This window comes from Phalacrocorax aristotelis, chromosome Z (assembly GCF_949628215.1).
Source record: "Phalacrocorax aristotelis chromosome Z, bGulAri2.1, whole genome shotgun sequence".
Lineage (NCBI taxonomy): Eukaryota > Metazoa > Chordata > Aves > Suliformes > Phalacrocoracidae > Phalacrocorax > Phalacrocorax aristotelis.
Window position 1 is genome coordinate 7,084,911 of NC_134311.1, and position 24,708 is coordinate 7,109,618.

At 36.3% G+C, this 24,708-nt stretch overlaps 1 protein-coding gene across 8 annotated transcripts in view; it reads right to left on the reverse strand.

Moving 5' to 3' along the window:
* XRCC4 (X-ray repair cross complementing 4) overlaps positions 1-24,708 on the reverse strand; it is a 181,207-nt gene that overhangs the window by 126,473 nt on the left and 30,026 nt on the right. The gene's annotated exons all lie outside the window — the stretch shown is intronic.

The window sequence follows — 24,708 nt, forward strand, 5'->3', positions numbered from 1 at the left end:
TGTGAACTATGAGACACAAAAACTGGAGGCTTGTTTTTCACTTTTTCTTTCTGCTATTCCACTATTATTCTCCATTCCTCCACAAGTTAATTGAAGCACTGCTTCTGCCATAGACTATTTCCCTCCAACAAGTTTTTCAAGTTTGTTTATCAGGACAAATGAGTATTTTCTAAATTGAAAGTAGCTTCTTAAACTCAAATTACTTAAGAATTCTTGCCATTGCATTACACTTTTTTAAAAAAATAGAAACAGAATTTAATTCAAAACCAAATGTACTCAACTTCTATTTGTTCTTTTCTAAAGTCTACATTAAAAAGTGACAATAGACACGAGTTATTTCATGTCAACCTGAACTGAACAGAGTTTTTGCACATTACAGTTGACCGAGAAATCAGTCATTTACACCACAGATGTTTCAAGAGTTACAGAAATAATGATTATTTACCTTAAATTCATCGGAACAAGTATCTTATGTGAAAGGATGGCCCAGGATCCACACACATTCAAATTTCCCTCCAACAACACAGATTTGGATTAGACATTCTTAGACATCACTGAGAAGGCATATTAACAAAGCACAACACCCATTTCCTCGTGCTCTTTGGCAGTGCTAACGAGCACTTCTTCAGCTTTACTCACAGTCTCCTCCATTTGGACTCAAACATAACTTCCATTGTTGACCTGTCTTTCTCCTTTCTTTGGGATTTGTCCTTTCTCATTTAAACATTTTAAATCATTGTAATTCAGAATGAGACAGGAAGGAAGGAGTTAGTAATGGCACTGGAAGGACAAAATGCTGTTTGCTTTTTTTCACATTAAACTGGAACATCAATAACCCATCACAAAAAATTCATAAAACAGATTATTCATGATACCCAAACCATAGTAACAGTTCAAAATGAAAACTTTTTGAAATAAGTGTTAACTTTAATTAACTCTAATTTTTTTTCTATATTACTTCTACATTTTTGAGGTTTTTAAAATCTGTATTTTTAGGCTTTTTGTTTAATGTTCACAATGGGGACTCTCAAAACTTAAAGCTAAAATTCTTACTCAGCTAGGCAACTGTGGGATCTGGGCTCTAAATAAACAAACAAGCAAACAAACAAACAAACAAAAAATCAGTAAACATGTACATGTTTCCCCTTCAAATCTTGTGTATTATTGTTTAGGTCGGGTGTTTCTCATACCAATAATTCTTTTTCTTTAAGACATGATCTAAAAAAGGGGTCTAGACACCATAGTATATACACAAACCACAGGAAAAATCTGAAACATAATTAAAAATTATACTTTGATGAACAGATATAGGAAGTAGACTATAATGTCAAGGAAGCTAAGCCCTATGATTATTTTTTTTTTCACACATTTCCTTCTTCCCTGTAGCATTTAATTCTACAACAATTTTCCACACCAAGAATCCTATGCAACCCCCACAAAGTTAACATCAACCTTTTAGTCCTTATAATAGCTTGAATCTATTTTTCATGTTTAATAATCCAGTCACCAACATCAGAAAAGTAGTCCTAAGTCTACTAATCGACTGCACTTAGTTTCCTGAGAAGCATCGCAAAAAGGCTGCAAACAGAGGCTTTAATTCATTTTGTAAATAACATCAGTAAAACTGTAAAATAATTTTTTCTTCAATATTACTAGGAAAGTCATAAATATTGAAGAAAACCTTTTAAAAGATTAACATAGAGTATTTCCAAAGTAGTTCACATTATAACATTACAACTACTTCAACCTACCAATGGAAGTTTTAAAAGGCATTTAAAAAACCATCTTAAATGACATACAATAAAAGTACGGAAAGAGCAGTCATTCAGTATTTGATGGCCTGTAACCAGACCTAAACAGAAGTCCTTCATAACTCAAGAACGTGGTGAAGAGAGCAGTGCCGCAAGCTTTTCCACTGCTATTGTCCAGTGGGTGAGTAACCAAGAGGAACCACCCTGTCTTGGACAAGGCGCTTGCCTCTCCGCCTGCCAGCTCAGGCTTCGTGACAGCTGCAACAGCATTTTTAAGGTACATATGCATAGACTAAAGACCTAGCTTAACTCCCTTTGTTTGTTTGTTTATGAACTTGAAGTGAAGTCTGGAGGGAAAAAAAACCAAAATGAAACAAGACATCATTTTCTGTTAGGTTTCTAAGACCATCAGAGCCATCCTAACACTCTTTTTTACTTTAATTATGAAATCATCTTCAATCTTCGCACAATCTGTCTTATGTTTACTGAAATATAAACTTGTATGAATAAAAGACAGATTGGGAAATATCAGACATTTTATACAAATATTTAGAGCTGCTACAAACCAGTGATCATACACTGTAGAAGATAATCTTGTTAAACGAAATAAATGCTCACAGACTGTGAATTTAAAAAAGACTGTATTTTTTCACTTGTTTATTGTCTGGTTGCCACAGCAATACACAGCCTGTTTCTTTTAAACATTACAGGAACAGTAAGCTTGTTAAAGGCACTTTTTTCTCAGCTTTATACTGTACATGCACTGATTATTTCAGGCCAAAGAGAGTGCAGGACTCTGAATGCACAAAACCCAAAAGAATCCAAAATGAACTTTAGCCAATCCCAGTTTTAGAGCACTAAAATGTCAAACTACAGCTGTTCTGCCTTAATGAAGAGATGTACTGCCCAGCTTAACCCAGTCCCTGTGTCTGTTTTCCCCAGAGGGAAGCTCATGACCTAATGTCAGTTTGTCTCACTAATGTATGTATCTCAACAAGAAGTATCCTGCTTTACGTCCTCCGTTTTTCACTTGCACCTCTGACTTGTACACAAATGCAATTCAATCCAGAAAAAGTGTTTTACACAATTTTTAAAGACTTAAAAAATATGTACTATTTCATTATGTAAATCAGATAGCCTGGAGAAGTATTTTTTCACAAAAACACACACTATATGAAGCAAAATGTGATTTCTTGCATGGATGTAGTATAATCTAAGTGTTTTTTCTTTTAAAACTCTTACTGGGCAATAAAAACACTCCATAAATTTAAAAGACAATTGTGAACTGAAATCAATCAAAACAGTACCCATTCTTTTTACATTCTGCTGATGTAATAAGAGGCAGTGCACAATTTCCCATGCAAAATACGTTAAGGCCATGCAAACCGCAACTGACATTAGCTAACGTAGTTTGCCACTAATCTTAGATTCATTCCAACGGAGCTACCTGTGCACTAGAGAATGCCACAGTCAGTCTTTTGAAACTTTTGCCTTGTACAGTTTAAGCTGATGTCAACATTATTTAATTCTTGCCTTCCCATATTTAATGTCAGTACATCACTACGTTCCTACCCAAGTTCCGAAGCATGGCAGCCTCTGTTCACCATACTCAGTGTAACTCAGAGGTTTCACAACTGCATTCCCACTGCAATCCCATTTCATGATGGGATTGCCCGGAATTAATAACTAGATGATTGAATTACTTTTTCTTAATAAAACATACCATTTTAATCTCAGAAATTTTATTAAAAATACTAAAATATTATTTTTCAAGCTCTTGAGGAGATGAAATTGTATATATATTTTTAAATGCATTTCTTCTTCCTCCAGTACACAGGAGAAGGTATTTGCACAGATCCACTTAAAAATAATCTGAGCAACATTATGAAATTCATTGTGGTCCTAGCAAAACAATGAATAGGATGATCTGTATTATGGACTATAATTTACAGATGCAAACAATAATGATACATAAGTTTTAGACAGCAATTCCTGCTAATAGGCTGGAAGTGAAACAAAACAACACACAAAATTTTGATGGTGCAGTCCTCTGTGCCACTAAATGTCATGATAAATACAACAGCTTTTTTCTGATTTTTTAAAATATGATTATAAAAGCTGAAAGTACATACAGAGAAATACTATCATTTATTGTTTGAACCAATGCATTTAGAAAAAAAATACAAGAACAATCTTCAGAGATAAAGAACTGTGTACCTGGAATGCTATATTGCAGGGTTCTCAACCACACAGATCTTATCTAACAAAAGATTATTTTTTCCTAAGGCTTCAATCATCTGTATTCTACACCATCACAGCTACAACCACAAAACTACTTTAAATGCACATATTCATTAATAGTACTGTCACCACCAAAAGTTTTTTGGGGAAAAACAATAATTTGCTTTTCCACGTGTCAAAAAGCATCCATAAAACACAAATACCGGGACAGTAAACACATAAATTCTACTTCCAATTCCTAACTTTTGTCCCTCATTCAAATCACTCTAAGATGTTCTCAAACACAGGAAATTTGCTTGGCAAAACCTACAAGCCCCAACTCCCCCCAGCCCCTTTCAACAGGGCTCCTCTAAAGAAACTTCAAAATATTTCTCCTACACTGAGCATCTTCTTCTGCTAAATTCTAAAGTTGCTCAGGTGTTTTGATTTTTCTTAAAGAGATCACATCGTTCAACTTTCATTGTAACATCAAGAAACTGCCTAGTTTCCTCATGATAACCTACTACCATTTCCACCATTTGCGGAATGCGCTTACACACTCCTATTTGTTCTCCATGTCAGTCTAAGTGATACCACATTTCTTCACTCTGCAGATGATAAGCCTTAAAACAGATATATGAATGAAGAGCCGTATCACTTCCCAGCACATTTTAAAACATTTGGTTTCTGATACAGTTTTCATTTCTTGATTTTATTCTGTCTTATCTAATTCACAAAAGGCTGCAGTTTTAGGTGGTTCAGAAAAAGAAGAAAGAACAATCCATGAGGCTAATACTTTTAAAGAATGCTGGGGGTGGGGGGGTGGGGGGAGTGGGGAATGCTAAACTAATATACATGGCTTAAGTTGAAAAGAAACAGACAATAAAAAGGGGGTCTGAAATGCAGAACTTCCATTCTAGTTAGATCCTCCTAAGTTTCAAAGCAAGGTAAGATAAAGACAAATAATAATACACGATCTGAAAAAATATAATGGGAATTCACTGATATTATATTCTCTGAACACATTAAATCACAGTGGTGATACATCATGAGTACAACCTGTAGGTATGTCTTCAGACTTCAAGGGAAAATAAAATTTCAAGGGAGCGACAAATGATCTTGCAGCTGACAGGCCCATAAAATATTACCCATTCACAGCCTAGAAATTTGTGCGAAAGTATTTTTCAGAAGTGTGTCTTCAAGAAGGGTCTATGTCAAGTCTTAATAGAAGATAAACTACTTGTTCCCCCCTTACTTGCTGTGGGTAAACGTACCTAGATTCAGCTTCCAGCTATAGCTCTTTCCTGTGACTTACTACACTTGATAGAGAAGGCCGTTGTGGCTTTTCTATTGTGGCATTTTATGTATACTATGCTTAAAATGTTTTTAGAATTATGCTGAAAAACACCAAGATAACAAACCAGAATGCTAGCACAAGCCTTAATAGGTCCATATAATAAAAATCCAACTCCCTACTCTTACTTATATACTATGAAAAGATGGATCTTTTTACCACTGGATCAGACTGGGAAGTCTTTTTAAGCTGTTTGCCCCCTGATATCCCAAAATGTTTTTTAGAGCTGCTACTTCTAGCATAGTCTCCCACTCCTCTTTGCTACATCCTTTGTTTTACAAATGCTTCTACAATGCTCATACCTGGAGATTCCTACCTACAGCAGTGTCTTTAGAAAGCAAAGATGTACAATATCTATTTTAGATTTGGTGAACGGTAAAAAAGTAGGAACCATAGCCATTACTTATTTTACTGATTCTCAGACACTTCATTGGAAATAATTAGAACTAGTTTTCCTGTAAAATATGGAAAACTCTGATAAGTTACCTCAAAAAAGTCTACTGAAATATCCCTCATCCACAGATTTCCTCAACAATCCTTTCTTCACTTTTACGTCAGTCTAAGAAATCTTGACTTTCTTTTCTTTGTAAATGACTAACTATAGGAATGTAAAACTTGATCCTCTCCTAAGACACTCTGAGATGCAGGATTTTTTTAGAATGGAAATTTACCAGAAACAATTACAATTTCATTCTGTAATCCCCCTTAGTATTTTAGCAGACTTGTCTATTACTTTAATTCCAGACTGACTACAGCATAAGAGCTTCAGATTTCAACATGGACAAGTGGCATAGTATACCCACTGTATGCTGACAGAACAGTAGCACATTTTCAAGTCTTCCACAACTTCCCAAGGATTTAGCGTTAAAAACTTACTTGAGCAAGCCAGAAATCAGTTCAGCCAATTCTTTTTGCTCTCTCGGACACAAATTATTTGAGGAGGAAGATAATGTAAATGTGCTCATCTATGTAATATCTTCCTTAGTAACTAATAGATTGTAACACACAAATATTTTTGCTTTTCAGATTCTGAAAAGAAATACTAATGGAACATCTTGGACAGTTCTGAAGCAACAGTAACATCTTTTTTCATCATTATTCAGTAATAGAAATACAATAAGCCTAACAAGATATTCTTGATATGCCTAGTACAATTCACAGAAAATTTTAAAAAAGCATTTCTACTCATAATTCTACCAGTTGGAGATCTTTCCCTTATATTACACTTATTCTGATTTTTTTTTAAATTTACTTTTTGTCCACCTATTGTTTCATATTTTTAAACTCCCACTTAAGCAGGAAAAGCCTCATTTAAATATGCTTTCTTAAGTAAGAAACAATGAGATTTTTGACCATCTAAATATTCTAAAACTTGTTGATATAGATCTATGTACTTGATTCAACCATCTATATGGTCATTACTACCCTTTCTGAAAGCAGCATGAATCAAGGGAGTCACTCAAGGATCAGTCATCCTTTATATGTGTGAATAGAAACCCCACCATAATCTACACGTACAAAGCACACGCAACAGAAAAGAAGTCAAAGGTATCTGTTTTGTTATTAAAAAAAAAACAAAACCCATCTTCATCTTCACTCCCATCATGCAGCATTATTAATTCAATCACCTCACTTCCGTAACATTTTAATAGCTCACTTCATGACAGCCATGTAAAGAAGTAGAGTTTCATAACTTCTAGAGGGATGGGAAGACAGATAAGGGGTTAGCTCTAAATTAAAAAAACTCCCATGCAGCAGCCAAGCATGCTGCCAGAAGACCACAGATGTATACCATATGAGCAGCTTAAACTGTGATACCAAAGGGAAGCCATGGAAATTCTTTGTTTATAATGTACTCAAGTAATTCTAAGGTGCAACATGCATAAACCCAGTATTTTAGTTGTTTTTTCACTTCAATAATTTTATAGCTATTCTAAGAAATAAACTTCAAGAAAGGAACTCAAAAAGCAAGATAACAGAAAATTAGAAAGTGAAAACAATGCAGTAGAGATGAACATTATAAACAAACCACAAGAGAATCTGCTCTGGACTAGTTTTACTTTTTAATTTTGATTGTAATTTTGATGTAATTACACTTTTCTTTACTGAATCCAGACAGCAATTTTAATCAGTGACTTTTTTGAAAGGAAAGAAACAGGCTGGCTTTCCATTCTGTTCAGAAATGAAGTCCCCACGTTACAAGCTATATGTGAACTAAGTCCTTTTGTCTTTTGATAATTGAAACTCTCTGCAGATAGAGCCAAGAAACAGCTTCTCTAACACTGCTAAATTGTATATGACTAATCCAAGAGAGTGGGGTAGAAAAGGGGATGGAAATCTGCCTGGGCTGAGTCACTGTGAAGACATAGTAAAAAATGATTGCTGTGTAAGTCCAAACCTATTGAGACATAAATTGGCTGACCTAGTGCCCAGTTTTCAAGGCTTAGCACAAACATGAGAACGAAGCCCTCCCTTGATATCTTGCACTTCCCCTTTCCACAAATGAAACTTTTGAGTTTCATTAGTTTTGAACTGAGACATAATTTCCAGCTGATGAGGATGCCACATAGCTGAAGTGATCAAAATTTAGAAGCTTCAGCTGAAAAGCTGCTACTTCAGCTGAGTTTGATTGCCTCAACAGGATCCAACTAATGGCCTGAACAATAAATAGTATTTTTGAAACCCAAACTCAGATCTAATTGTGTTTGACAAATAAAAGTTCCAGGTTCTTTTTCTTGGCTATCTGTTCTACTGTTGACTTAACTACTGCACATCACCCTCTCTCAATTACGTGAACTTTCTTGTGTAAAGTTTGGTATAAGCAAACAATTAATAAAAAACACAGACTGAGATTTATCAGAGAGAATATGTTTACAATGTCTCCCTGAAGATGAGAAGGACAACAGGCACCTACATCAGGTTTAAAAGTCACCATGTAGAGGACTAAGAGAAATTGATTTCAGCAAAAAATCACTATTCTTTTAGTGCTATTCCTAGTGGAAACTTCAGCAAAAGGTATTTTATTTGTAGACAAAAGTGTCCAAGCTGAAGTGCCTACAAGTAACAGAAACAGTGTAAAGTAAGAATACTAGCATGTGACCTAAAATGCTCTGAAATAATCAGTTCAACTGTTTATCTACCAAGTGTTCTAAAATTAGTTTCCACGCCCATGGGAAAGAACTGATGGAAACTCAAGATCTTGCCTATCTTCCATAGGTGTCAAGTTGATAATGAATGGAAAATTTAGGACCTGTGAAACAGCTGTGCATCTACTCTGACCAAAAGATAATCCTTGAAAACAAACACTGAAGGAAACCAGATCCTATCTCTTAAACAACTCTCCTTAGGCCATGGCTATGAATACTTACTTTTCTTCACTGAAGAGAGCAGCTGGGATGTGTAACAGAATGATCTCCCAACTTAAATGCCCAACTCCAGGGGAAACCAAGAGTTCATTCATCACAGACAGCATTTGGGAAATTCTTAATTGTTGCAAAAAATCCTGGTATGGGCTCAACTGTGTCTTTGTTACAACTTCAGGTTTTTTGGCAACTTCTTTTTCTGTATTTTAAAATAAGGTTTATAAGGAAGGGGGAAAGAGAAGAAAGGCCACCATACACATAAAAAACACTTCACTGAAATGGAGATGACTAGCTGGACAACAATCCTCTCTTCTCCTCTCCTGACTTTAAGGATTGGGCTGATGAGAAGATCATGTAGAGAATACCTCTCACCCTACATCTGGCCCCTACCTAGAGGGTCCCGATTTCATGAAAAAAGAACTTGCCTGGTGTATCTGCTAAAGAGACCCTTTTGCTTAGACCCTTCTTTGGTCTGCTACCCAAGATACATACTGAAATTTTAATGTTTGCAGATACTACAGCATACCACTGAGGCAGGGGTAGGCTTTCTTGCAGGAAAAGAAAGGGGAGAATTTAGAACAGAATGTATGCATTGTGATAGTATCATAAAGTTTTTGCTTCAGAAATCTAATTAAAGCAAGAAGGTTGCAACAACTGCTTATTAAAGATACCCATCACTCAAGACGCAGACAAAATCCCCCACAAATAAATCCATACCTTTTTTGTTTCAAACATACCCCCTCCCCCCTGCAAAGCAATACAGACTTAGTCAATGCCCCTCACAATTTTTTCTGAAAACATCATCATAAACTTGTGATTTTCAAATGAGACAAGTGTCCCAAGTGTTCCCTTGGAACCGCATCGTGAATCTGACCAATGAGCAATGGCAAAGCTGTATGCAGTGCATTCCCAAAAACATTACATACTCTTTTAAAAAGGAAAGAGGTCATTTCCCTTGATCTCAGGATTCTGCCTACCTTCAGTCTGATAAAGATGAGAGAAACAACTGGGTGGCTAAAAATTTAAAAGACAAGCTCTAACATCAAACCTTTATAGAAATGCTTGATATATTAACAGCTTGCAATACTTCAAATTAAAAAAATCCTATCAGTATTGTTTTTCAACACTTATTTTTCTGCCCTTGTGAGATTATAGCTAGACTGTCCCGTAAGAAATATTCTGGAATAAGACAACATATGACCCACAAGATGACCAGCAGATAAATAAAAAAAATTGGAATTTACCCAATATTTTTAAAGATTACATTTATACCATAGCTAAGATAACTATCTCTTTACCAAATCAGGTTTATTGGGGCCTTACCAAAGTAACACCTCCCACTGTCTTTTATACCTCAGTTATGGAGAAACCCACATGAATTTTTTAACAAATATTAATAAATTCTTTACCATACGGAAACATATTTCTTGCCAATGCCATGGACCAGATTAAGTTTAAAGCTGTAGCTGAAAGGGAGATGCTCATATGTTGTGGAATCTATGTGTTATTTTCCTAAGGCCTGTTGACCTGACATCTAGGGATTTCTTTTTCTTTTTTTTTTTTTTTACTTTTTTTTTTAATTGAAGTAACTGTCATTTGTTGAATTACATCTTTTTCCATGTTCAAGTACACAAACTGCCCACTTTGTAATTTGTTACAATTTCTTTTATATTTTTTCTTACTTGAAGTTACGTATTTCGTAGGAGCACTCCAGTTGAATGGTCTATAGCAGTTACACTTCAAGTACCACACTTGAACTGGTGAGGTAAACTCCCTGTCACAGTTCAGAAACCAAGCTGGGGATAAAACCTACAAACAGTGGTGGATTCAAGCCTCGGCTTATGCTGATGGAATGCAATCACATTTGAAGCATATGTTCTAAGGACTGACATATCCAGTATCAGGAAAACACTGCCAGATGATGAAATCTGCCCCTGCGTCCCTGCAGAGGGTACTGCACTGAAAGAAGGGAAAGTCCTCTTCTTTTCAAAAAGACAGCACAGAGGCCAGGGCCAAGACTCACTACATACAACGTCAAATAGTCACTGAGCCTGTTGAGCACAAGCTACCAAGCTGAGTCACTTGTACACCCTGAAATACAAGCGCTTCTTTATGTAAAGTCTGGGACAACTAAAAACTCTTTAACTAAAATCCTAGACTAACAGGTAACTGATAAACATTTGATTGCACCCACATTTTCATAAAGTTCTGAGACTAATCAAAAATAAATATGTCAGCTGTGGTAAATTCAACAGGAAGCATGTAATGCAAGTATCTTCTATCAACCTCTGAATTAGCTGTGCAATCACACAGAGAACCTCCACGCACTGGAACATAGTGCTATCATGAAATCATAAGCCTGTCTATGAAGGTCCAGAAGCTCCCTGACAGGCAGACAGACCCGTCACTGAGTCAGTTTCAAGCTTCTCTTTTTCTCATTCAACATGGAAACTCTAAGTCTCCTGAAAGAGCAGTATGATAAACTCTGACTATGTGTCTGGATAGATCCATGATTATACAGCTAGATAACTTTGACCAGTCTAAAGCCTTAAAATTGCAATCAGAAGGAAAAAAAATTTAAAAATCAGCTTCTAAAATAATTTGGTTTTAATAAGGGAGAAAGACCCACGGCAGTTCTCTCAAGCAGCTCTAGGAATACCAGGATTAAGTAGCACAGCTTTATCAAGCACTAAGCACTACCAGAAAACCTGAAGAGACATTTCCCCACTGCCCCTGCTACTGATTTTCATAGGGGGAAAAAAACCTACAAACCAACCCACAACAAAAGATCAAATTCTCAATGTAAGAGACATTGTTAAAACAAAACATCTTATTTGACATTAAAAATTACTAGAAATTAACAGAAGCACACTAACCATCATAAATGCAAAAGATAAAGTTGAGTATTTGTCATTCAAGAAATAGCGGATCAGTTTTACACGTGTGACTGAATATATTTTCCTGCTTCTTGAATATCACCTGTGAATGCACACGTTTTCAGAATGCTACCAAGTACATTTCAGTTCCTGGCTCTTACCAGGTGAATTAACACCATCTCAAATGTATTTGCGTTCTCTGCATGTCCTTTGAGTACTAACTGCAAAAAGCTAGTAGAGTTTTAACACAATGAGATTGTTCCAAAACGTGTGGACCAAAAGCTCATGCTTTTGTAATATGAAGAAAGGAGTACAACAGATGTGAAATGGTTTTGTGGATGTTTCTGTTTAGACAGACTTGGAAAAATGGAGTTTCCTAACAAATAAAAGATAGCAGACAATTTCTATAGGCTTACAATTCTCCAAGATGACTCTTGGTTTGTTATTATTACCCTGACGCTCTTCAAACAATTTGGACTCTGAATAATATACACAGAAGTAAGAGAGATCATGGATAAAGGTACTAGTTCCAGAGATGTGGCACCCTCTGGAAGCTTGTTACCCTAAGTGCAACATGATAGGGTTAGGAAAAATGTATGTGTAATTCTAATCTTGGCATCCTACTGATTATGTATACTACTCTTTCTAGCCTTTCCATAATAGTGGTCTTGATTAAAGACCATTGTTCAGGAAGGGAAGCACATGCATTTCCAGATGACATAAACATGCTGAAATGACTAAACAACATTTGATGAACACATGCAGCTCTGGCAGGGTACCAGAAAGAAACCACTGCATTCATGTTATATAAGCACTGTCTGACAAACTTGAGATGAACCACACAGCTAGATTGGGATGGGTAAAAACTGGGAATATACCATCTCCCAACTGAAAGTCTTTAAAATATTTAGTAATAAAGGTTAAAAAATGGTTATAATGTCAATTTTAGATGTCAGCTTGTCAAACAGAAGTTAAAACCAAAATAAGTTAGGCTTTCCCCACCTCCTCATTCCTGATCAAGGGTTTAAACTGCTAGGTCACAAGGACAGCTTTAAAATACTTGCTTCCTGTGTAGCCTCGTCTCTTTATTTTCCTGCAAGTTAAATCTTGATGATGTTATTTACACTCAAATTCACCTCTCCTTTCTAAGTTGATGACTCTCAGTCCCATTTCTGCTCCAATACCCTATACCTCCCTCAGTCCATATCTTCAATGCCTCCTTGTCTGCTCAAGCTCAACATGGCAAAAGACCAGAGATCCTGCCTCCTCCAGACGCTACCATTTATTCTCTTGGCTAATACAGGTATCAGCATCATGTCTGCTATTAAGGCCTGTGAACCAGGCAACATCTTCAGCTCAGGTGTCTCCCTTCCCCTTCACCAGTTTCACTATTAAAGGCAGCAGCATTTTGCAATTTTTTTCCTCCACCAGAGAAGTGGGTTTATTTTCCTCATGAGAAATTCAGACACCAAGGATGTGTATCTGTCATCTTTCCTCTCGTGTTGGGTTTTCAGGTGGGGTAGTACCCACTTTTTATGTTTGTGCCACAGAACCTAGAGATCCACCACCTTGATCAAAGAATAAAATGGCAAGAAAATATGAGTAGTATCTGCCCCAATCATTTTCCACAAATCAAGATACTTAGTCACAGTGAGTGGCCTCAGTCTTACCCTGTGGTAAATACTATGTAACTTAACATCTTCCTGGTATTCTAGCCACATAGAAAACAGATGCTTTAGAAAAATGGATTCAAAAATTCTCAAGGACCACAGACAAAAAGGAGAATTAAATTAGCATGGTAAATCAAATGCATTTGCAATCTATACAGTCAGGCCTTCATCAGGATTTCAGTAGTGGCATGTATGACGGTCTTGCGAAAGCTGTTGAGCCCAAGTGTTCACCCCTCTGTTCTCACTTTCAAGACCAGTACACTCATCCATTTCTAATGCCCCTTGAATCTGTTCTGACATTCAAAAATCAAGGTGTAGCCTGCCTAAGAGTTAACAGACAAGTCCTGTCCACCCACCCCTCCCACACACAATCTGGCGGAATTATTTTTATCACAAATTAATTCCTTTACCTTGAATAATTTTCACTCTTTGGTGCCCTCAATCATTAAGCTGTTAGAGCACTGCCTGGTTACATGCATGTTTTTTTATTGTTAGATTTTATTAAAGGTGGACATGAACATTGATTTTCTAACAGAAAAGTGTGAAGTGATAGAGCTTAGGATAAATCCATGGAAATTACTAAAACTATTACAAGATATATTGTATGCTTGCAGAGAAACTTTTCATTACTAATCAAGCAATTTTGGAAGTGACTGTGGAACACCTTTGGTTGGTTTGCTTCTTTTATTCATCCTCTCTCAAGATAAAGGACTGGTACATAAACTATCTTTTCCAGAGAAAGGATGTTCTTTTTGTAACCATGCTGGTTTTATCCCTGGATTATAACACTGAAATAAGAATTTTTAAATTCCAACTATGTCAGGTAGCTAGTATGCATAACATACCCCCTTCCACTGGTTAGCACAAGACTTCTGTTACTACATGTCCAAATAACAGCCTTATTAAAATATCCTTTTCCCAAATACCTTGATTAATTCACTCATAGATTGCAAGACCTGTTGAAAGCAGAATATCTTAATTACATAGTTTACAGATTTTCCAAGCTAACACACAAGCAGGCTGATTATTCCTCTGATCTCTTGAACAAGACAGAATTCACATTTAGTTATTTACAGCCAATAAAAACGTGGTTTTGCCCCCCTATTACTGCTAGCAAAACCTTCAGCTGGGTCTCTCAGAAATATAATTGGTTTGTTGTATAGCAATTACAGTGTATAAAAATTAGAGAAATATTAAATATTTTAATGTAGTTCTTTAAAAATAAAAAATACTGACAGAACACAGAGACAGATCTCAAAACTCTACAAATTTGCTTCGTAAGTAATCCTGAAAAATCCACAAATACATGTCAGTACTTTGTTGTTGTTGTTGCTGACATGCCATGAAAATAATTTTTGGAAATACAAGAGTTGTTTTCTGGTCATCTCCACTCTAGGTCAAATCGGGACAGGAGTGACCAGAGAGAATGCTTCTTACTTCCCTACCTTCAGGCATGGATTTTGCCCAGTGTGCTCACTGTAACAGCACAGGTAAATTCTTGGTGGAAGGGAACCACAAAGGAGATAGTCGTGCTATCTTACTGGGATCAAGATCCAAAGACAGGCAGTTGCTTTACAATAAGCATCAAACCTCAGGACTGCCTTCTAGTACACTGCTGTCAGCTTGTAGACAGCTGTCATTACTAATCCACAATATTACTAACTCTATCCCCCTACAGTTTGGGGGGAGGGGGATGTTTGGAAAGTAACAGAAAACCAAGATGTCTGACTTCACAGAAACCTTCATTATTTAACAGACAACATGAAGCAAGCTACCATTTCAGTGGGTTCAGTAATTTCCAATGACACAGGGCAGATTTTTCATTGTGATAATAATTATATATGTGTGTATTTGAAATATTTCTCTAAACAACCTTCCACTTGCTATTCACTAGTTGTCTTTTAACATTCTCAGTTTCCCTATGACCTAGGGAACATCTCATTATTTCTTAATGAGATGAAAACTATGTTGCTTAACGTATTTCAGTATACAATCTCAGTAATGCTGACAAAACCAAAACACTGAAGTGGTGAATGGCTGATTTAGAAAATCAGTTTCTCAAAGCAGGTAGCAAGACTACCCTGTTTTAACTCCTTTGTGAGCCCACAGAAGTAAGATGATAGCAAATTGTTCTATTTTCAATTGTTAGCCAAAAAAAACCCCCAACTTTAAAAAAATAATTATTAGCTGTCTCTGGGTTATTTAAAAGATGACATGTTCTCATTGTATGCATGGTTGTTCAATAGGACTTTTGTTTAGCTTAAACCGTATTTTAAATTGTGAATAAAACAGTACTTGTAAAGGCTAGATAAGCTCACAATTTTTCTCCAACTATGTATCTTCAGACTTCCAAGTTCACCATATTACTCTCAGGCTTAGACCTTCACTTACACTGTAACTGCTTACCAAAAGCTCAAGTTAGTAAGTCTCCAAAAGCCACATGAGATAGTTCATAAACAATTTTTTTCCTGAGAGTGATTCTGTTCAGAGGAGAAGAGTATAGACTCAGGCTAGAGAGAAAGAGTGTGGTCAGGTTTATTCCAAATAAATAACAAAATCCATCCATATAATGCTTCTGGGAAGGACTAGCTATACATAGAATAGCAAATCCCATTCTAGTTACAACTGAACAGCTACAAAACACAACTGCCAGGTAACAATTTCAGTATGAAGCCATGAAAATCTATATCCTATTGCTTTGTGAGTTGTATAGCAATCAACTAAGTGCACAGAGTACAAAATGTAACAAGCAGCTGAAAATTTGAGGAGGGTGGTAATTCGAGTTCTTCATTTTAGCTTAGTTAGAATTTTATTCCAAGCTAAACTGCAAATATATTAAGTATCACCAAATAATGAAGAGTATGTTTCATGCACTATTTTCTAGTAAGAAAAAAAACCATTTTAAAATAGGCTTAGACTAAGGGCACGATAACCCACACTTATTAGTTTATGTGTATGCATGGACACAAACTATAATATAGCTTGTACCTGATTATGCAAATCACTGATGAACAGCTTCTATTTAGAATATAAAGGAATGTAGAGACGCAAGACAAAATATGAAATATATCTGTTGATAGAATCTAATACTGAAAAGCATCACTTTGCAAACCAGAGGACCTTCTCTCACCTAAGAGATTCCCTTCTAAATCCCACGTAGTTTGTAGGAGACTAAATCTGATGAGATTTACATGTCAGATTTCAATGTGATGGATGCTATTTGCTAATAAAGGCCACAACAGCAATTCCTGGATTGGAAAATGCAGTTTATTGTCGAAGAGGATGAGGACAGACGTAAAATTTTTTTTCCTACTGATATCCCACTGTTGGAGGGGTTTTTTCCACCCTGCTTCCCCTCCCCACCCCCCACCCCCGCCCCCACTTATGTAAGGTTAAAAGATTTAGACTAATGTAATTTTGCAATAATTTAGATTGAATGAGCAGTTTAAAACCCTGACTGTTTCCAAATTCCACTGTTTGGTACCTCTGCAGCTCCTCAGAACATTGGCAAGGTTCTGTTACCACAAATTAGCATATGCTTGCACATTTGTGTTACAGTAATAACCTACAGGTATTAATCATGCACTGAACAGACCATGTGAGGACAATGTGCAGTGAGAAGACAAAGTGCTTGTGTAAACAGAACAAAAATCTGTACCTCAAAGTCTTAAAAAAAACCCTAAAACTTAGATTTGCCAGAGAAGAACACATGCAGAAAGACAAGGATTTGCGTTCTGAAAACACCAAAAAACCCAAAATGTAACTAGTACCAGTTACATTTTATATCCAACAAAGCAATTAAAACCAAATTTTAAATGAAACGTCAGACACTATTTGCAGGAGCAACTGAAAGGAATAAATAAAAAAAAAGAATAACAAAACAAATCATCTTATGTGGAAGAGCTTTTCCATGGAATGATACTACCCAGAAAATTACTCTTGAAAATTTACACTGTATTTACCTGAGAAAAGTATTTCTGTCAGAAAACCACACTCAAGATTTGAAAAACAAAGAACCTACCTTCCAAAGGATTTTCCAGTGACGCTATCTTTTAGGAATACTCAAATATTTGACTCCGCAAAAATGTCAAATATGTATGTAATTTGGCTTCAAAATTTAAATCTCAAATCAAAGAGCCTTAGACTTTGTGCTCCATGATAAAAAACAAACTTACTCCACATGCTGTTTGACACCATACGACAGGCAGTAGTTAGCATTCTGTAAAATCCTAAGGTCAGATACAATAGTTCACAGTGTTTATAGTGAGGTAGCAAAGTTAGAATAGCACTGTTCCACCATAGAACAGTTGTCCTTGCTACGCTTATTGGACAATGAAATTAGGAATTTGTTTCACTGTTGAGAGAAAACTTCATTTTTATGTCAGGATTAATATACTGTGACTTCCTAACATAAGTGAACAAGCAAATATATATGCATTTCACATCACTGCAACTTAAGGCATGAAAACAGCAGTGAGTGTAACACCTTCCTCACTGCAAGTACTCCAGCTACTTATTTCTGCATCACATTATACAAGGGTATTTCTGTATTTGCCATTTTTTAAAAAAATACTGAACATCTCAAATCTGCTCTTTTCTTGCATTTCAAGAAAATTCCAGTATGTAAATGTAGCAGACTAGTATATGTGCTGAAATTAACAGGAATAATTTACCCAAAGCTTTGAGGGTTAAAACATATCCATTCAATATTTGATAACGGTAAAAGTTCTGTGTTAGTGAATGCAGAATTTAACAAAACATTATTACCCTGAGCTTGAGGTTTTTCCTGTGCCTCTACAGGTAGAAAGCTGAAAGCCTCCTCTAGAGCTGCAAAAGCACTTCTGAAGAGAAACATAGATGAGATTCTCGCCGTTCTTCATGCTCTAACTGTTGTTCATCCATACAGAGAATATGGGACTAGAGACTTGCAGGGAAGTTTTAAAACCTGCACACAGTAATCTCTTTTCCAGAGCGTCTACTGTCCTCTATATTTTTCTTGGGAACCTAGACTTGTCAATATGCTGTGATTTAATGATTTTCCTCCTAAAATGAAAGCATTTGTACTCAGCTGTACAAGTAAAAGTAAGCCTTGATGTTTCACAGAGATGTGAAATGCACAGCAGGTATGCCAGAAAGGGAAAATCTGAAGGAATAGAGAGGAAGGGAGGGGAGACAATACAATAACATCAGGAGAGAGAACAGACAACTGACAATTTTTTTCTTGTATAAATCAAATCAATACCTGTTATTTTGCTACTTTAAGACAATTTTACAGCTATTTTAAATATATTTAAACCATCGTTGCACTTGTGAAATAAGATAGTGCCCTTTATAGTGTAATTTCCAATAGGCCTTAAAACACTTAAACTACTACTTTTGTTTAATTGGATCATTCCAGTGAAAAATGCTAACAGGTAGAGAGAACTGGAGAAGTATTTATTCATTACAGCATTTGATTCTTCCTCTTCCAATAATGCCTCATTTTTTAAATGTATATACTACCAGTACTTCTCCCGAAAAGTTCTCCAAAGCATTGCTTACCGGAAGCAGCAATCAAACAGCTAAACAATCAAATAGCTTATTACAATCAGAGAGCTAAACAAGGAAATTAGCATAACAATCCTCCAGGACTTTTGTCAAATATCGTACGCACATTAACAATTGGGGGAACAAGACATTTTATTTTTAAAAAAATTGTTTTTCTTAGCTCAAGGCTACAGAAGTGACCCACTGCATTTGAAGTGTACCTACAAGACCTGAAGAGTTCATAAAGATACACATCAGGATGTAGCAATTAGAAGTCTCAGATTATGCAAAAGATAACACAATGTTTCTCTTATATAAGGCATATTAATAAGCTATTTCTAGACCCAGCTTCCGAGAAACTCATTCAAGTGTATGCTCTTGAATCCTGAAGTACATAGATACAAATGATACAGAAGAGTCATTGCCTTTATACTGGGCTAAAAATTAATCACTTCATCTTTCCGTCTTTTCAGTTTAGCAGTTAGTCGAATTGCCTGGGAAACAATGTGAACTCTCAGTGACCTTTGTTATCCAAACAACATATCCTCAGTGCTTCGGAGCAAAGTAAGTATTCAAACCTTGAACCAAGACAGTGTGGACAGCATAAAGAGCTCTACCAATTCTACTTCACTCATTCAGTATGCTCTGAAGAGTTTTGGTTAGCATGAATTTCTCCAACTATTTTTAACTTGTAGTAAACTCATAAGGAAGTGACAGAACAAACCATGGAAGAGCAGCCACAGGAAACAGAAGAGACAAATAACAGCATCTCTTCCATCAGCCTAATTAGCAACAGTACTGTATCGGAGGTGGAATTTCTTAAGCTCATATCCTCCCTGTTCACAAATTTACACAAAAGGCAAGAAAAAAACCAGAGCCTGTCACATTACTGTAAAAAAAGACAACTGCTAGCACTCAAATAATTGTTTATCAAAGGCTACTTAATCAATTTAATTGCCAGTACAAAAAAAAAATCTTGCCGGATTTCCATTATTTATTATATGTGGAGTGACTCGCTGAAGTACTTGGAAAGATTTACTTCCAAGTGGTCACCTACTTAGATCAAGCGCTAAATCACTGACTCTGTGATGGTGTTTGTTTAGGTGGCAGCAGTTTAGCTGGCCCGGCCTCAATGGCCCCTTACTGAGATCTCTGTGTGTGTGGCCCATTTTGCGCTGCAGCTGGCTTGACACACAAGTCCCACTGTATACCAAACCCATTGTTATTTTAATGTGACTCTTAACAGTCTACTTTGCCCTCACCACCCTAAAAACAGTTCCTAAGGGCAGAGTGCTGAACACCCTACAGCAAAGCCACCTGTCATAAGGAAGATAAATCACAAAACACAGAGTTTTTAAAGGCATAATTTTTTAGGCTTAGCAACATCAGGCTGAGATACAGCTAGAACAAGTATTTATAAAACTCATACAGCATTTTTTTTTTTTATCACCGTTTCAAAAACGTAAGTAAGAAAGTACTAAAATCATTATGGACTTCCCTTGACTTAGATTATCATACTTATTCTGATACTTTTAAAATTACATGCAACTATGACACTGCAAAATAAATATGTTATCTAGACATCTGCTCTAAATCAGATAGGATACATTTATGACTTGAGTAAGTTTTCCATCCATTAAAAAAAAAAAACACCAAACCATCAGCACCTAAGTAACTAATTCATTACAAATATCTTATATATATATCATTATAAAAGCATAAAGACTTTTAAAAGGATTTGGAGATACAGGTTTGGTTTCATCCTATCAGAATAATGCTGGAGTAGTTACAAGCATTTACTTTTAGGCCTCTGGCTTTGGTGGTAGACATCATGGAAGGAACCTACCTATTCATCAGCTAAATAACAGCTGAATTAGGCTGTCAGTTGTAGTCTTCTGAATGACTGTCACACAGATGCTGCAACTCCCCGATCTTTACTTATGCTGATGGTAAAAACCATACAAAAAATTGCCAGAGGGATTTCATATCCGGCCATCACTTCACAGCCTGCCTTCTTACGCTCCATGTTGTTACAGTTCTCCTTGGCCTTCAAAATAGGGCTCTGGCTAACAAGTGAATTCCAGCCTTATGAGCCAGTACAAAAGAGGAGGAGGTAATTTTGAGGAACCACAGACAAGTTTTTAATCTCTAAACTTATTTACTTCCATAAGCAAATAAGAGATAATTATTCTTTCCTATCAGCTAGGAAAGGAAAACCAAACTGATCTTCAAGGGCTTGTTTGTAACCTTACCTCAATGAGATGCTTACAATGCCAACTTGTGTTGATGTGGTGGAGAATCATCTGTCAGAGTTACCACCACCAAATGTTCTATCTAGACTACAAAAGACACAAAAACTTTGAACAACCAACCCGTGGCACCTAATGAGGGATGATAAGCCTGTTTTCTGGAGGCAACTGCAAAAACTACATCCTCCACCCTATTGCTCTTCAACTTGTGTGCGTCTGTCTCTAAATACAAGCTCCTTAGCGAAGACATTCATTGCACCATAGACCAATGGAGCTGATATATACAGTAGTCTGGACAGGCAAGTAGAGATTAACGGGTTTTGGGGATGGAGAACACCTATTAAGTCATCTAATGTACTATACTGCCAATGCAGGATAGTTACTTACAGTGCCTTTTCCCTTCCTTTGTCCAGTCCATTTTTAAGTGACTGACGCAATGCGGCTGCTAGCACATCTTCTGGCAAACACTTCAGCAGTAAAACAAATTTCAGCATCTGAAACTACTTTGCAATAATATGCCTACATTTTCCCGTTGCTTAACATCACTCCACTACTTTTATTTGCACTCCTATAGACCACCCAATACAGTTTTGGCATATAATTATATTTTAGGGAAGCAGTTCTTTAGCAAGTTGCTCCAAAGAAGGTAAGAATTATTTCAAATACCACAGTTCAGTGCAGTTATGGAAACAAAAATTCAGTATCTAACACATTTTATCATCATCAAGTGACTATTACCAGTCACTAGTCCAAAATCACCTAGAGATATTCTCTACAGGAAGACTGGAAAACAAATACACAGGTGCATGACTGGAAAGAAAAAAAAAAAAAAAACCACCACCCCACCCAACATAACTCAGACGAACAGACTATTGAAAACAGAGTATTTGAGGTTTATACATTCACTAAGCCCCTGAAAATTACATACACGTCAATAAATTATATAATATGTACACATACAGTGTTTCAACATCGGTAACTACCAAGCTGAAAATTATGCTCATCAAGGGAAAAATCAAGTGACACTAGTGACCTAGCTAGCTTTACTTCACATCAGTCAATAATGATTAAATTATTCATCTGTAGCACTGTAAACACTGCTTTTTAAGGCTTAAAATTTTAAACACTAATTTCTGATGCACTACCATATGAAAGCTTTTGTTATTTATGACAAATTAGATCTGTTTACTAAGTTCCTAGTCTATGTACAAAGCACGCTAATCAGGTACAGACTGTTTCACAGGTGCAGTTATTTGCAAGAAATGGATCCACATGGAGCAAGACTGTGTCCACGTATGTAGCAGTATACTTCTCCCACATGAATGTGATATACAGAAAAATGAGTTGCATTTTAACCCTCTTTTTCTGTTTTCTCAGACATATACTCTTTGTCAATTAAAGTACTGACAATTAGTAAACACCATAATATTATTAACTAGTGTGAATTATAAATGCATAAAGAACACTATTTGAAATTATTAAACTGTGATATCTACAAATAAATGTGAATTTTCTTAACAAGAAGACAGAATAAGAAGCAACTTGTCTTACAAGATGCAAGCATTTACCACTATGAATTCTTTAAGATGCTTTTATCATGCTCATTCCAGTTGGGAATGTACCAAAACATATACACAGTTGCTGAAGGATGAAAACAGAGAAAATATTCATAATGACTGAACAAAAGACATAAGACAAATACCCCATAAAAAAAAAACCAAGTACTGATAAGAGATAAACACTGAATTTAAGTCACGTGTAAGTTCCAGAGCAGTTTCTCTAGTCTTCTTCTATGGTAAATGTACACTTAGCTGAATCTCAGCCCTCTGGATGTACAGAGCCCAGGAAGATTAATTTCCTAATCTGATGCTGAAAGATTTACATCACCACACAGAATTTGCAAAATGTTTGAAACATATTCTATTATACACCCGAAAACTATCTGTAATTCTAACAAAGGTTTCGGCAATTTTATTTGTAGGCGTTATTTGAGTACAGAAGGCAAAAAAGATATTTTCGCCCAATAAATTACATCTTTTCTAAAAACACTCTTTTGACACCCAAAGCTAAAAGCATGCATAGCAATCAGGACACTTTGTATTTTCAATTTCTTTGGCCAGATTATTACTTGCCCCAATTGGCATAAAGATGTTTTCATATGAATTAAATTTCTCATAAGACTTAATTGATGGAAGCATATATGAGGTGGGCCCACATATATGAAGATATTTCCCTTAATAAAAATACAGCATGTATTTCATCTGTCTGGTATTTAGAATATATTATGTGTGACACAGACAAGAAAAACAGGATTCTTAAAATGACTGCTCCTATTTTCTAAGTACAATCTGGTCCTAACCTTATAATCCTGCTGTAATACAGTACTTTTGACCTAGACCCTTGTGAACAGCACTCAGCCCTGTGTGCTCACAAGAAGTGTCAAGCGGCATGTATAGGGCCCATAAGGCCTTAGATAAATACACAGAAATATTGATAATGCAGTTTGCAAGAGTTACACCACCTAACTTTTGGCACCTCAGTCAAGAGCCAAATTGTGCTGAAACTTCCTATATAGCACAAGCTAAAAGGCATATAATGAAGTACCCTTAAGAAGCCAAACTTCTTTCCACTGAATCTCTTTCTGTGCATACTAAAATAAAGCCAAGACTCTGACAATAAGCACAATAAGTGAACTGCTACTGATTAGGTAATCTGAATGTCTCCCCTCTTTAAAGTGAGTTTTTCTTCATCTCATCTAAGAGATACCCATGCACAAAATAAAACATACCCCCATTTCATGTTTGTGACCAATACCTATACTGCATTCTTTGCCTACTTCCAGTCTAGAGGAAAAAAGGTATTTCCACCTTTCACTTCCAATGGACGCATCCCACAGAAGGTAGTTTCTTTGTATTGGGTTGGTTTTTTGTTACAAGTCAGACACCTCTGATAGTTTCTTAAGAGGTGATACCTGCCAAAATTAATCAAATGAAGAAGCAAGTCCCAATGGTCTGAAGAAGAAATCTTTTAAAACAAAGCAGGTATGACAATCCCTAGACACTTTATTCCCAGACACAAATCCATGCTAGATTTTTATTCCAGGGGAAAAAAAAAGAAAAAAGATCTGGCCAAAGACATTCCTCCTCTTTTCTATCTGCAATCTCATCTCTTTTTCTCTCTCCACAATTTTCTTCCCCTCAGTAATGCCAGTGAAACTGATTGCAGAACTGCTGTGAGCTGGATCAGTGCAATTTTAAGTCAGTGCTTTGTAAACCCAAATTATTTCACTAACGTGACTGAATGGTCAAGTGGTCAGTCAGCCCGGCTGCTATCCTAGCACAACTGAAGCTGTGACAAACCTTGGGAAAGGCAGAGCATTACTTTTTAGAGGAGAAAGAGTGAAAGAAAGAGAGAAAGAGCGAAAGAGCAAGCGAGCGCAAGAAAGAGAGAGAGAGAAAAAGAGAGAGAGAGAGAGGGAGGGAGAGAGAGTGAGAGCGAGTGAGGGAGAGAGAGCGAGGGCGAGGAAGAGAGCGAGGGAGAAAGGGAGAAAAACGGCAAGCAAGGAGTATTACCTTAAATTAGCTTCTTCCTCAGAAAAGCTTTAACAACAAACCACAACCTGAAATAGCTAAAAAAGTCTACAGGTACAGATTGCACTGGTTTCTTTCTTGCTTTAAGCAGGTCCTTTTCTTTGCAGCCA